Below are 12,836 nucleotides of genomic sequence, written 5' to 3' on the forward strand. Positions count from 1 at the left end.
CTTCTCTGAAGGCAAAGGACTAACGGATCTCTGAGTTCCCTTCTGTCTCTGGTGCTACGATCCTATGACCCTATGATCCTTTTAGAAACTGCTGTTCACCTTTAGCACTTAGCTGAACCTGCTTTCTCCAAAGTTACCAATGACTGCCAAGTTCAACGGGGTTTTCTCAATACCCATCCCTCTAGAACTAGCATTTGAAACTGGTGACCCGTCTTCTCCTCTTGGACATTCCCTCCATTCTCTTGGTTCTCCTCCTAGGGGGAAGGGAAGGGTTAATAAGCATTTATACAGCACCTACTACGTGCCAGACGCTGAGCTAAGCACTTTATAAATAGTACCTCATTTCACATCACAATAACCCTGCAAGGTAGGTGCTGAGGAAACTGAGGTACACAAAGGTTAAGGACTTACCCAGGGTCACATAGTTAGTATCAGGGGCTAGATTCAAACTCAGGACTTCCCAACTATAGCCCAGTACTCTAACCACCTGCCTACCTGCTTCATCTTAATCCCCTTCAATCAACAAGCATTTATCATGTGCAGTTTACTAAGCCTTTCAAGGGCTCTTCATTCATATTTTGTTTCCTAACTGTGACATGCCAAAAGACTGTCCTGGACCTCTTCTCTTTTCTCTCCACACGCTCTTGGTGATGTCATCAGCTCACGAGTACATCATCATCTCTACACAAATGCATCTAGTCTCTCCTGAGCTTTAATCGGGAAATACCAATTGTCAATTGGACATTTTGAAGTGTATGCTCTGTATGCATCTCTGACTCAGCAAGTCCAGAACAGAACCCACTTGCTTTCTCCTCTCCAAACATTCCTATATCTGTTGAGGGCACAACAGTCTTTCCAGTCACACTAGTTCCAAACCTCAGTCTCATCCACTGCTCCTCACTCTCACTCACCCTATATAACCACCCAGGTGCCAAGTCATCACCCCACATCTATCACCTTGTCTCTGCTCACACGGCCTGATTTAGACCCTCCTCACCGCTTGCCTGAACTAGCCTGGATTGTTTCAATAGCTTCCTAATTAGTTTCTCTGCCTCAAGTCTTCCTCTTCTCCATTTCATCTGCCACACAGCTACACACATGATACGCCTAAAGCATAGCTCTGACCAAGTCATTCCCCTTTACAATAAACTCCAGCGGTTCCCTATTATCTCCAGAATCCAATACAGACTTTTCCGTCTGACATATAAATCTCTTTGTGACCTTGTTCCAACCTATCTTTTCAGTCTTATTATACATTATTTCCTTTCATGAACTCTTTAGTCTGGCCCAACTGGTATTATTATTATTCACACACAAAACTTTATCTCTGCTGTCCATGTCTTTGTACAGGCTATCACTCATGCCTGGGATCCACTCTTGTCCTACCTCTGCCTTTCAGAAACCCTATTTTCCTTCAAAGCATAGCTCGAGTGACATGTTCTACATGAGGCCTTTTCTGCCTCTGCCCTACCAGCTCTTAATGCTTCCCTCCGAAAATTACTTTAAATTATTTTGACTTTTTAGTTTGTTATTGGCATATTTTTTAAATTTTAAAATCACTTTCATTTCTCAGTATCTCCCTCCCCCACCCCCCCTGCCAGGTAGTCATTATTTATAAAAAAAAAAAAAAAAAGAAGAAGGAAAAAAAAAGAAAGAAAAGAAGAAAAAAATCCCAATTCAGCAAAATACATAAACCAATTCAATTCAGTAAACATTTATTAAACGCCTACTATGTGCCAGCCACTGTGCTAAGCACTGGAGATACAGATAAGAAAAAGATTGACAATCCCTGCCCTCAAGGAGCTTACAATCTAATGGGGGGAAGACAGCACACAAAAGGAAGCTGAAGGGGGGGGCAGGGTGCACGAAGCAAAGCTGCTGATGGAAAAGGGAGCTCCCTAGAAAGTTGTCCAAGTTCTCCCACGCCTCGCATTCCCTTCCATCTACAAAGAAGGGGGGAAGGTGAATTCACATATCCCTTCTTTGGGGCCAAGTTCAACCACTATCATTTCAATGCACTGTTTCATTTTCAGTGTTGTTCGTTCCACTTCCATCGGTACAGTCATCGTGTCTATTATTTCATGTACTTCATATTAACAATAATAGCTAGCATTTATATAGTTCTAAAGATTTTGCAAAGTTCTTTGTATGTTATCTTTTTTTTTTTTTGGCGAGGCAATTGGGGTTAAGTGACTTGCCCAGGGTCACACAGCTAGCTAGTAAGCATCAAGTGTCTGAGGCCAGATTTCAACTCAGGTCATCCTGACTTCAAGGTCGGAGCTCTATCCACTGTGACACCTAGCTGCCCTTTTCATATGTTATCTTAATCCATCTTCTCAAAAACCCTGAGAGGTAGGTGCTATTATCATTACTACTTTACAAATAACAAAACTGAGGCTTAGAGAGGTCAAGCTACTTGCCCAGGATCACACAGCTATCAAGTTTTTGAGATGTAATTTGAACTCAGGTCTTCCTGACTCCAGGTCCAGTGCTCTATTCTCTGTGTCACCAAGTGCCTTGTTTATTTTGTATACAACTTATTGATGCACACATCATTTCTCCTTATAGAATGTAAACTCCTTGAAGTCATGTATCATTTCATTTTTGTCTTTGTATGCCCAGCACCTAGCACAGTGCCTGGAATACAGAAGGTAATTAATAAATGCTTATTGCTTGGTTGGTTGATTGCTGGTCTGAGGGTGGGGTGTATTGGGGTCTACCTTGGCCCAATTACTCAGCTCTGAACTCATTTCCAGAGAGTGCTTAGTTGACCCTTAATGGCAAGGCCAACATTTTCCCACCTTTCTACCCTTCCTTCTTCTCAGCCCAGGGCAACCTTGCTCTTAAGATATTGAACCTCTCTTCATTGCTTTTCACTCCACTAATCTGTGGTTTATCAGCAGGGCCCTCCCAGCCGTACATCTATGACTCTATATCATCCTAGAAAAGAGCTAGTGGGGGCAGTTAGGTGGCACAGTGGACAGAGCACCAGCCTTGGAGTCAGGAAGACCTGAGTTCAAATCTGGCCTCAGACACTTAATAAATACTTACTAGCTGTGTGACCCTGGGCAAGTTACTTAACCCCTTTGCCTAGCGCCCCCCCCAAGAAAGAAAGAAAGGAAGAAAGAAAGAAAGAAAGAAAGAAAGAAAGAAAGAAAGAAAGAAAGAAAGAAAGAAAGAAAAAGAAAAGAGGTAGTGGAGAATGTCTTGCAGGAAGACTGGGCCCTCCCGTGATAGGGGTCTCTCATGGATTCATTATCTCTTCTCCACTCTCCCCTCACAACACAGAGAAAGAGGATGCACCTAATCTCCATTCCGAGCATTCCCCTCCTCCAAAATTATCTTTTCTTGTTACTGATCCAAATCCTTCTTGGTGCATCCTGAAAGAAGATGGAAGACATCATCTCACTCCCTCTCTATAATGAGGAAATCTAAAAATCCACAGTACCAGCTCTGAAGTTCTTCAGTTCCTTCCCCCTAAAAGAACTCAGGCTGTGGGCTTATTGGAAACCAAGCAGTAGGTCCAGTATTGCCTCTCTTCCCCCACCCCCAGCACACTTGCCCAAGAGATTAGAGAGTCCATGGGGCTGTGTACCTGGGGCAGGGAGGTGAAGAGTGGAAGGGACAATGTTCTGGTAGCCTAGGGACCTGGAGAAGTGAGAAGGGGGACAGAGCAGGGCCAGGAAATTTCAGTATGCACTGGACTCTTTTCTGGAAGAATCTTTCCACTTCCTGCATAACTCTTGAAATTCCCCCAGACTCCCAGTGAGCCCTGTTCCCCCGACCCCCAGCTGACAAGGCTCATAGAGGGCCCTGTAAAATCAACTACATGAGATTAGTAGCCAAATTAGTCTTTCATTGCATAACAGCTCCCCACACTTTCCTCAATCCCCTTTTTCCTTCCCGTCATTCTCCTACCCCTCCTCCTCTCTGCCTTCTTCCAATTCCCCCCTCACCCCATCCTAACTTCCACATGCCATAGTAGAAAGGATGTAGGTTAGACTATAGGAAATACTTACAGGAGGAAAGAGAAGATAAGGAGAAACTGAAGGAGACTGAGGGAACCTCCTCTTCTTGGGGATCTCAAAGCACCAGAGAGAGAAAGAGCCTCTATCTGCCTGCCTGAGATGGGGGAGGGCTAGATGGGGGGGAGACACAGGGGGAAACTTGGGGGGAAATAATTGAAACCAGGACTGAGACATTAGAAACCATAACCCTGGCTCCTGGCCGGCCCCCCTCATTCCCTCTGTCGGCAAGGGACTGGCTCCTGGTTTTCCTCTCCCTCCTATCCTCCCCATTGCTGACAGCTCTGTTACACCCCCCCACTCCCATCCCTCATCAGTCCAAGGTTGCTTGCCCCTCCAGACACCCCTTTTCTTTCTCTCCCCCAGGAGGGCTAAGAACCAACAGTGCCCCACTCTTCTTCCTCCCTCCCCAAAACTGTCCCTCTTGTGCTTTGAGATCCTCAGAGAAGCAAACTACTTCCAGCCTCTTCCCTCCATTTTTCTGCACCTCCCCAAACTAATGCTGGGAATTTGTTCCCAAAATCTAAACTCAGTCCCTCCTCTTGTACTGTGAGCTTGGCTTCAAGATTAGAAAGGAGGAAAGTCTTCCTGACAGGACCAAGAGGAGACACTAGAACTAGGATAGTGATGGAGGCTGGGAAATTACCTTCCCCGAGGATCTCAAAGCATACAATAGTGTGTGGAGGGATTCCAGAACCGGGGAATGAACGTGATGTACTCAAAGTCCCTGGGAGAGAGGAAGGTACCTCGCTGATGCACCAAGTTTCCCCCTTTTCACCAACGCATACTTTCCCTGTTTCAGTCTCTTTCTTTTTGTCTCTCTCTATGTCTCTGTCTCTACTTCCATCTCAATCTGGGACCCTCAGCTCTGACTGACACTGCTTCTGGGGCAAAGCCAAGCAAGGTTGAGGGGATTGGAGAGGGGGGAGACCCTGACTGCAGGGAAGAGTGGGGGAGGAAAAGAGGAGGGAGAAGAATCCATTCTCTGGAGTCCAGGGAAGTTTTTAATTAAAAATCAAAACCACAAAAGGCAGGAGATAAGGCTGGGGCTGGGAGAGTATATTAATCACAATCCTGAAGGGAGGAATTTCCATTTCTATGGCCCCTTCCTGGGGCAGCTGGGATTGAGGGGGAGGGGCTAGAGGAAAGGCTGGCTGGGGACTGGGGACTGGAGGGAAAAATGAGACAATAGGGACTCCTGGGATCTGGGGATGAGGAGAAAGAGTCCCTGGTGAGACCCCAGACTCATCACAGTGGGAGGGCAGGGAAGGGGTGGGCTGGAAAGGAAAGATCCTCCCTCAGCCTTCTCCGCTCTCTCAGGGCCTTCCCCTTCCTCTCCTAACCCCAGTCAATACCATCCATTAATTCTTCAAGCATTTATTAAGTGCCTACTGTGTGCCAGCCAAGAGGCAACTTCTTGTGGTGGAATACAGGGTTAACTTCAGAGTCAGAAACATCTGGGTTCAAATCCTTACTCTGACACACACAAATCACCTCTCGGTGTCCCCAGCAACCCTCTAAGACTATAAATTGTAGAACAGTAGCTGATGTATTGGTAGAAGAGTATCCTCACCTGGGACCTCCCTACACCTATGAAATCATAGGGCTAGATTTTAAAATAGAAGTGCTAGGCATTAGGGATGCAAAGACAAAACACAAAGATCTTGAGGGGCACAAAGGCGGTGGGGAGCCATCTCTATACAGCTAAGTCAGTACAGAATACATACAAAGTAATTTCAGAGGGGCAGCCAGGTGGTGAAGTGGATAGAGCACCAGCCCTGGATTCAGGAGGACCTGAGTTCAAATCCAGCCTCAGACACATAACACTTACTAGCTGTGTGACCCTGGGCAAATCATTTAATCCCAATTGCCTCACAAAAAAAAAAAACAAAAAACAAAACAAATAAAAAACACATAAAAAACCCAAAAAACCAAAGTAATTTGAGGAAGGGAAGGTCACTGGCAGTTGAAAGCATCAGAAAAGACCTAGTGTAGGAGGTGGCACTAAGGCTGAGTTCGGAAGGAAGCTAGTGATTCTAAGGAGGGAGCACACTCCAGACATGGGGCACAGCTTGTACAAAGGTGAGATAGAATGGCCTATATAAGTGACATCAATAGAAGGCCCCAGACTTCAAGGCCCAAACAGACCTGATTTCTAGTCATCTACCCCAAGTCCAGGTGGGCTTCATGGAGGAGGTGTCAGATCTAGAACCTCATGGTGTTGTCTGGTTTCCTGACATTTCTCCTAAAAACAGATAGCCTATCAGCTGCCTCCAGTCCCTAGCACCCTCTAAACTCCTCCAGCACAATTCATAAAACTTGGGAGATCCTTCCTCCTTCTCTCAGTCTCTTGCTCCACAATTCTGATCTTGAAAGACACTCTCAATCACTGGAATACATCCCTTACTCTCACTACCATGCCAGCAAGAAACAGATCCTGGAATTTCAGGATGGATCTAGTTAGGTCCCTAAATCCATTTCCTTCCCTGGAGATAGGAAGCCGAGAGACTCCTCTCAAAGGCATTTTTCACTTAAACTTGACAAAGTAGGGAGAAGAGAGCTACTACAGGAGGAGGGATGAAGGTTAAGCATACAGAAGAACTTACTGCAGAATTTTAAGGGACTCAGCCAGACTGCTTCATAACACACACCCCTTCTCTTGTTCCTCTCCCACACACATACACTCCCAGTTATGAGGTTTGTTCTGCTGGGACCACCTGGCAGGGAGACAAACCAGCTGGACAGGTTCTTCCCCTGATCTCTGGGTATCAGCCAGACCCCAAGTGTGGTCTGAGCCTGAGCCTGGGCCTGGCATGAGCCTGAACCCGAGTTTGAGTCTTATCCTAAATCTGAGCCTGTCTTATCATCAATCTGAGTATTAGTCTGAGTTTAAACCTGAGCAGCAAGTATGATGCGGGGGGTAAGATGGGGGGAGTGAAACCACTGGATATGGAGTCAGAGAACCTGGGTTCAAATCTTAGCTCTGACACTTAACACCTGTGTGAAGTCTGGGCCTCAGTTTCCTGATCTTTACAATGAGGGGAGACACTTATCCAAACCCCACTCTCTTTGGTCTATAAAAATATACCAGTTCTCTCTTTCACTCTTTCCACTTTGAGAAGATATACCAGAGTGTAGCATAACAGGCTTGTACTCAAAGAAGGGGTAGGGCTGGTGTCGGGGAGACTGTGTTCATAACAGTTTCCTCTCTCCAGGAACAGTTGTGGTGACTTTCGGTCAAGTGACCTAAAAAGAAAGGGACTTTCCTAGCTCAACAGACAGGAACATCTGGGGCATGATAGTTTTCCTGCAGAAACACATGAGAAAGACAGCCATGTATATCAAAGAGGGGAGTTCATGGACAATGTTTATGAACCCCAAATCCCATGTGGAGTTGGGGGTGGCTTTTTAAATTTCTTATGCATAATGGTCACAGAGTCTAGCCTTCTAGCCCAAGAAGGGCCATGGTTCATAGGTAATCCTAAATTTTGGAGCACTTAAGTTGGAGAGTTTGAGAACTAGGTCTTCTAGTGAGAGATTTCGTGTTGTGGCACACTCTTTGGGGGGGAAAAAAAAAAGAAAAATCCATACAATTGTTGTGCTATTTTCTATTTGGAGAACAAAGCCAGTAAGCTACTCATTACTGGGCAGGAGGAAAAGGAAGGGACTAATTGCTTATTCAGCAATCCCCACATTCGTACTATGCATCTTGGGAGACTCTGTAGGACTCTGGGGAAAAGAGGCTTCCCAGAATGTCAAAGGGATGTCCCAATAGCAATCTCCAGGGAAGTTCTCTTCTGATGGGAATTGGTGGGCTCTTTAAATGCTTTATGTGTCTCCATATGTCATATGTTCTCTACGAGTCTCTTGTGTTTCATACATGTTGACTGCATTTTCTCTGGGGTGAGACAGAGACTCTCCTACATTTGATTTGCATGCAATATTTTGAGTACTTGAATGGGAGTTCAGGATTCCTTTTACCCAAACATGGGTAACCCGGACATGAGTTATACAACCACTATATTAGGAGTTTTTTTCTGGATGCAATTTCATGTGGAAATAATGAGCCAAAGAGAGAAAATGACTCTCTTGGTGTCAGCCCCCAAGATTAGACCCAGACCATGGGAGGCCTGCATCATGGGAGGCCCTGGGCTATAGGTGATTACGTCAATGATGTAAATGAAAAGAATATTAAAATGAGTTCAACTAAATGTGATAACCAATCCTAACCCTGAGAAGAGATGAGGAGCTACCTGCCTCCTTTCAGTAGAGAAGTGAGTGACTATAGTTGCAAGTGATACACATGCTGTCAGATGTGATCACTCTGGCTGCCGGTTTAACTTAATTATTTTTCTTCGTCAGGAGGGAGTCCTCATTTGGGGGAATGGGTATATCTGGAAACAACAGTTAAATAATGTGATGTAAAGACAAACAAAAAGTTAATCAATAAAACTCTTTTTTTTCCCTTTTAAGGAACATATTGTGACCAGACAAACCTCATTTCCTTTTTTGACTGCACTCCTAAACTGGTCACACAGAGAAATGCCGTAAAAATAATTTACCCAGATTTTAGCAAACCATCTGACAACTTCTTTCATACTATTGATGTAGACAAGATGGAGTGATGTGGCCTGGGCAATAGCACAATTCAGTGGAAATAGAAATGGTTGAATGCCCTGGACATTCCACTCACCACCCCTAACCAAAATCATTAATGGTTCCATGTCTATTTGTGAGGAGGTCTTTAGTAAAGGGCCTCAGGGATCTGTGCTCAGTCTCCTGTGGCTATCAGGGCTGATATCAGCATCTTCTCCCTGCTGCTTAGCTCACAGAACTCCCATATTACTTGCTCAGGATCACATAGTCAATGCATGTCAGAGAGGGGCCTTGAACCTAGATCTTCCTGACTCTGAGGCTAGCTTTCTAGCCACCATTCCAGGCTGCCTTTAGTTGTTTTAACATCATGAACAGTGACTAAAGGGATAGATAACATACTTATTAAACTTGCAGATGGGACAAAGCTAGGGCAGGGTAGAGCAACAGCTAATACACTGATGTCAGAGACAGGATAAAAAAAGGTCTCAACAGATTAGAATGTTGGGCTGAATCTAACAAGATGAGATGTAATCGTGACAAACATAAAGTTTTACACTCAGGTTAAAAAAAATCAGCTTTACCATTATAAAATGGGTGAGGTGTGGCTGGATAGACATTTGTCTGAAAAAGCTCTGCTGGTTTCAGTAGGCTATAAGCTCACTACGAATCAACAGCATGATGTGGCAGCCAAGAAAGCTAGTTAATTTGCTCTTCACGCTCACTGAGAGGCCCGTTGTCGAGGGTTAGGGAGGTCATAGTCCCACTGTCCCCTGACCTGGCCAGAACACAGATAAAGGATTGTATTCAGTCTCTGGGAACCACATTTTAGGAAGGACACTGATAAGCTGGAGAGAGTTCAGGGGAAGACAATCAGGATGGTGAAGGGTCTTGAGTTTATGCCATGTGAGGCTCATTCAGAGACACTGAAGATGTTCAGCCTGAAGACAGACTTCTTCAAGTGGTTGAAGGGCTGTGTTCAAGTATTTGATGCTGTCTTCAAGTATCTAAAGGACTGTTACATAGATGATGGGATAAACTAGTTTTACCTGATCCCTGAGAGCAGAACTATAAGTGGTAAGGTGAAAAAAACCTTAGGTCTTAGGATCCTGGTCTTTCTCTATCTTACAAAATATCTAGTCTCCATGATCCTTCCCCCTGTGTTGTACCCCTTTCCTTCTGTCTTTCATCTTGTCTGGAATTCTCCCCCTGCATACACAGAAACCTCTTATAGGGAATCTTTATGTCCCCAGAACATTCCAGGTTTAGAAACCTGCAGTTTCCTAATGAATTGGCATTTCCCTGTCTGACATTAGAGGCAAAGAAACCAATCAGACCTTTCTAAGCAAGAGCGCCCCCCCTACAAAGCACTCTCTTTCTCTCCACGTTCCCTGAGCTGCTCTAAGGCACAGAATAAAGATGGACTCACAAGGAGCCAGATCTTGGAATAATGAGGTGCCAAATCTGGGGAGCAGCCACTTGAGAGACCACAGTGAATTTCCTCTTCCTGACACAGACTGAAGTTCGTGGAGCTCAAAGCTTGTTGACAGCATTCCTGGTTATATCAACTCTCTGCCTTTCCTTAGCCTATCCTGAAGTGTCAGTCCAGATACCAGTTTGGGGTGGTGGGAGAACGGAGGATGCTGCCTTCCTTTATTGCTCCTCCCTCCCTCCCTCCATGTTCTCTTGGGCAATTGGCTCTAATTAAGCCAAATGACCTTTTTTCTCCCCCTTTGCAGCCTTTATAAACTCTTTGTATCTTCATCCCAGCTCACAATGATTAAATGGGTCCCCCTGAGTAAGGCTATAGCTTTCTCCCATGGTTCTAGGGTGATCCCTGAGAAGTTGGGGGTTTTTCCTCTAATTCCCTGAAGCCCCCATTCTAGAATGTTTTCCCCAATATCAATCACCAATTATTAGTGCCCCAGTTTCATTTAACTAAGTAATGTCAGTTAGCTTTTACAAAGGATATTTATGGATTAGAAACAGCAATAAGTTACATAGCATTTTCCCTCAACTCCTGGGGGCAACTCTCCTCTATACCACCTCATTCCCTGGGGAGAATGACTCAAACCTAAAGCAATTTCTTCAAAATATTCACCCAACCAAGTTCATTTTCAAATATGGCACAGGCAATGGATGAATGAGTATACATGTCTGCCACTATGATGTTGTGGGGATTAAAACTGTCCAACCTACAAAAAAAAAAAGATACTAAGGCAAAGCTCTGAGCCAAGGACACTTTATTAAAGGTCCATGGTCCCCTCTAATGAAGTGGATCTCAGATCTTCCTCACCATCTGAGCTGCCCCTTTCTTCTGGGACCTTATTTTTATAGTGTTTGATAACAGATGTGTTACCTGGACAATCTAAAGCAGCTATACAAAATACAGAATCCCATTGGTTGACATATGACGTGCAAGCTAAAATAAGCAAAAATGATGTATCAAGACGGTCATGAGTTGGGTGAAGCAAGGAATATATCTCTACTGACGAGGTGGTTATAAGATGGATGGGCTCCTGCTTAGTTTAGGCAGGAAGAGATGAGACAAGCAATACATATGCTCCAAGAACATATTGGGGGGGCCTTCCTGTACCATGCTACCACCCATGCTTGGTTTGGTCATGGAATGTGAGCAAAACAGGATGAAGATATCTTTGTCAGCATTCTTGTGGTTGTGCAAGTAAGCCTCACAACTTGGTAAACAAGTAGTGAACAACATTACATTAAAGTTTGAGGCCTATTATAGGGCCCTCCTATTAGAATCTATATTCCTATGTGACTTATACAAAACATGGATTAATATACTGCTTATTCTTATACCTATTATTAGATGATTGACTATATATGTATTACTAGATGAATATATTAAAATAATTACTAATAATCATTACTCCTTATAAAATCATAATGAATTGACTAATACTGATTAGAGTTTGAGTAGGGGTCCTCAATGAATAATTTCTCTCAATGTGATGCATCAAAAAGGTCACTCTTCAGGGTTTTGGCTGCTGCCTCACCAGCACTCAGCCTCCCTCAAATTCTGACATAGACTCCAGCTCCTAGATTTATGTCCATTACTAATCCAACCTTTTGAAGCTCACAAGGTAGTAGCCATTTCCAATGCTGCTTCATTTAAAAGCAGAAAAACTAGACATGATAGAGATAGAAGCAACATGGCAGTGGCCTAGTGGGAAGATAAAGGCCTCTTTCCCACAGCAAGAGCTTGAAGCTGTCCTTAACTCATCATTGAACATGGCCAAGCAGAAAAGAGGAAGCAACTTTATGTCCATTTAGTGCCTTTTGAATGCATCCCAGTTCCAACTCAAGAGAAGATCAAAAGTCCATCTCTTCCCCATGTGGTTAGATGATCAGAACCAGTCATAGGCTATCTATGCATGCCCCAAAGAATAGGGCAGGGCCCTTCAATTATATTACACCTTTCTAGAAGGCTCCAAACCCTCTTCCATGTAGGCCAGAAGTAGGTAGATCTTGCTGCACATTCTCTGAAGACAGGATACCATTGGCCAGGCCCCTGTTACACTTTGGATCAGAGCAATGATTTGATGGGTATAAGGAACCTCCTACAAGAAAAAACTCAACCACTGCACTAGCTCTGCAATTTCTAGTCTTAAGAGAATTGCCTGGATCACAGAGAAATACTGGCTTGCCTGGGGTCATATAGGACCTTCCCTTAAGCGTGCCAAATTAAAAGGCCTATTGTTTTCCTATTTACTGGTTCATCTCATTCTTGGAAAAGCCCCTTTACAGCCTAGACATCGAGTCCAAAATGAGGAATGAGTGTAAATTGCAAAGAAGAAAATTTAAATTTGATATATGGGAAAAGTCTGCTAACAATTAAGGCTATCAATGACCACATGAAAAAATTTTCCACATCTCTAATAATTAGAGAAATGCGAATTAAAGCAACTGTCAGGTTCATAACTATCAGATTGGTAAAAATGACAAAAAAGGAAAATGACAATTGTGACAAAATGACTACAGTGGGAAGGCAGACACACTGTTGGTGATTATGAATCGGTACAGCCATTCTGGAACACAATTTGGAACTATGTCCAAAAAAATCACTAAACTGGGCATCCTCTTTGACCCTGCAATATCACTACTAATCCTATACCCCCCAAAAATCAACGAAGAAAAGGACCCATTTGTACAAAAATATTTATAGAAGTTTTTTGTTCTGGCAAAGTACTGGAA

Source organism: Phascolarctos cinereus, unplaced genomic scaffold, assembly GCF_003287225.1.
Source record: "Phascolarctos cinereus isolate Bilbo 61053 unplaced genomic scaffold, phaCin_HiC Scaffold_4;HRSCAF=312, whole genome shotgun sequence".
In the NCBI taxonomy this organism is placed as follows: Eukaryota; Metazoa; Chordata; class Mammalia; order Diprotodontia; family Phascolarctidae; genus Phascolarctos; species Phascolarctos cinereus.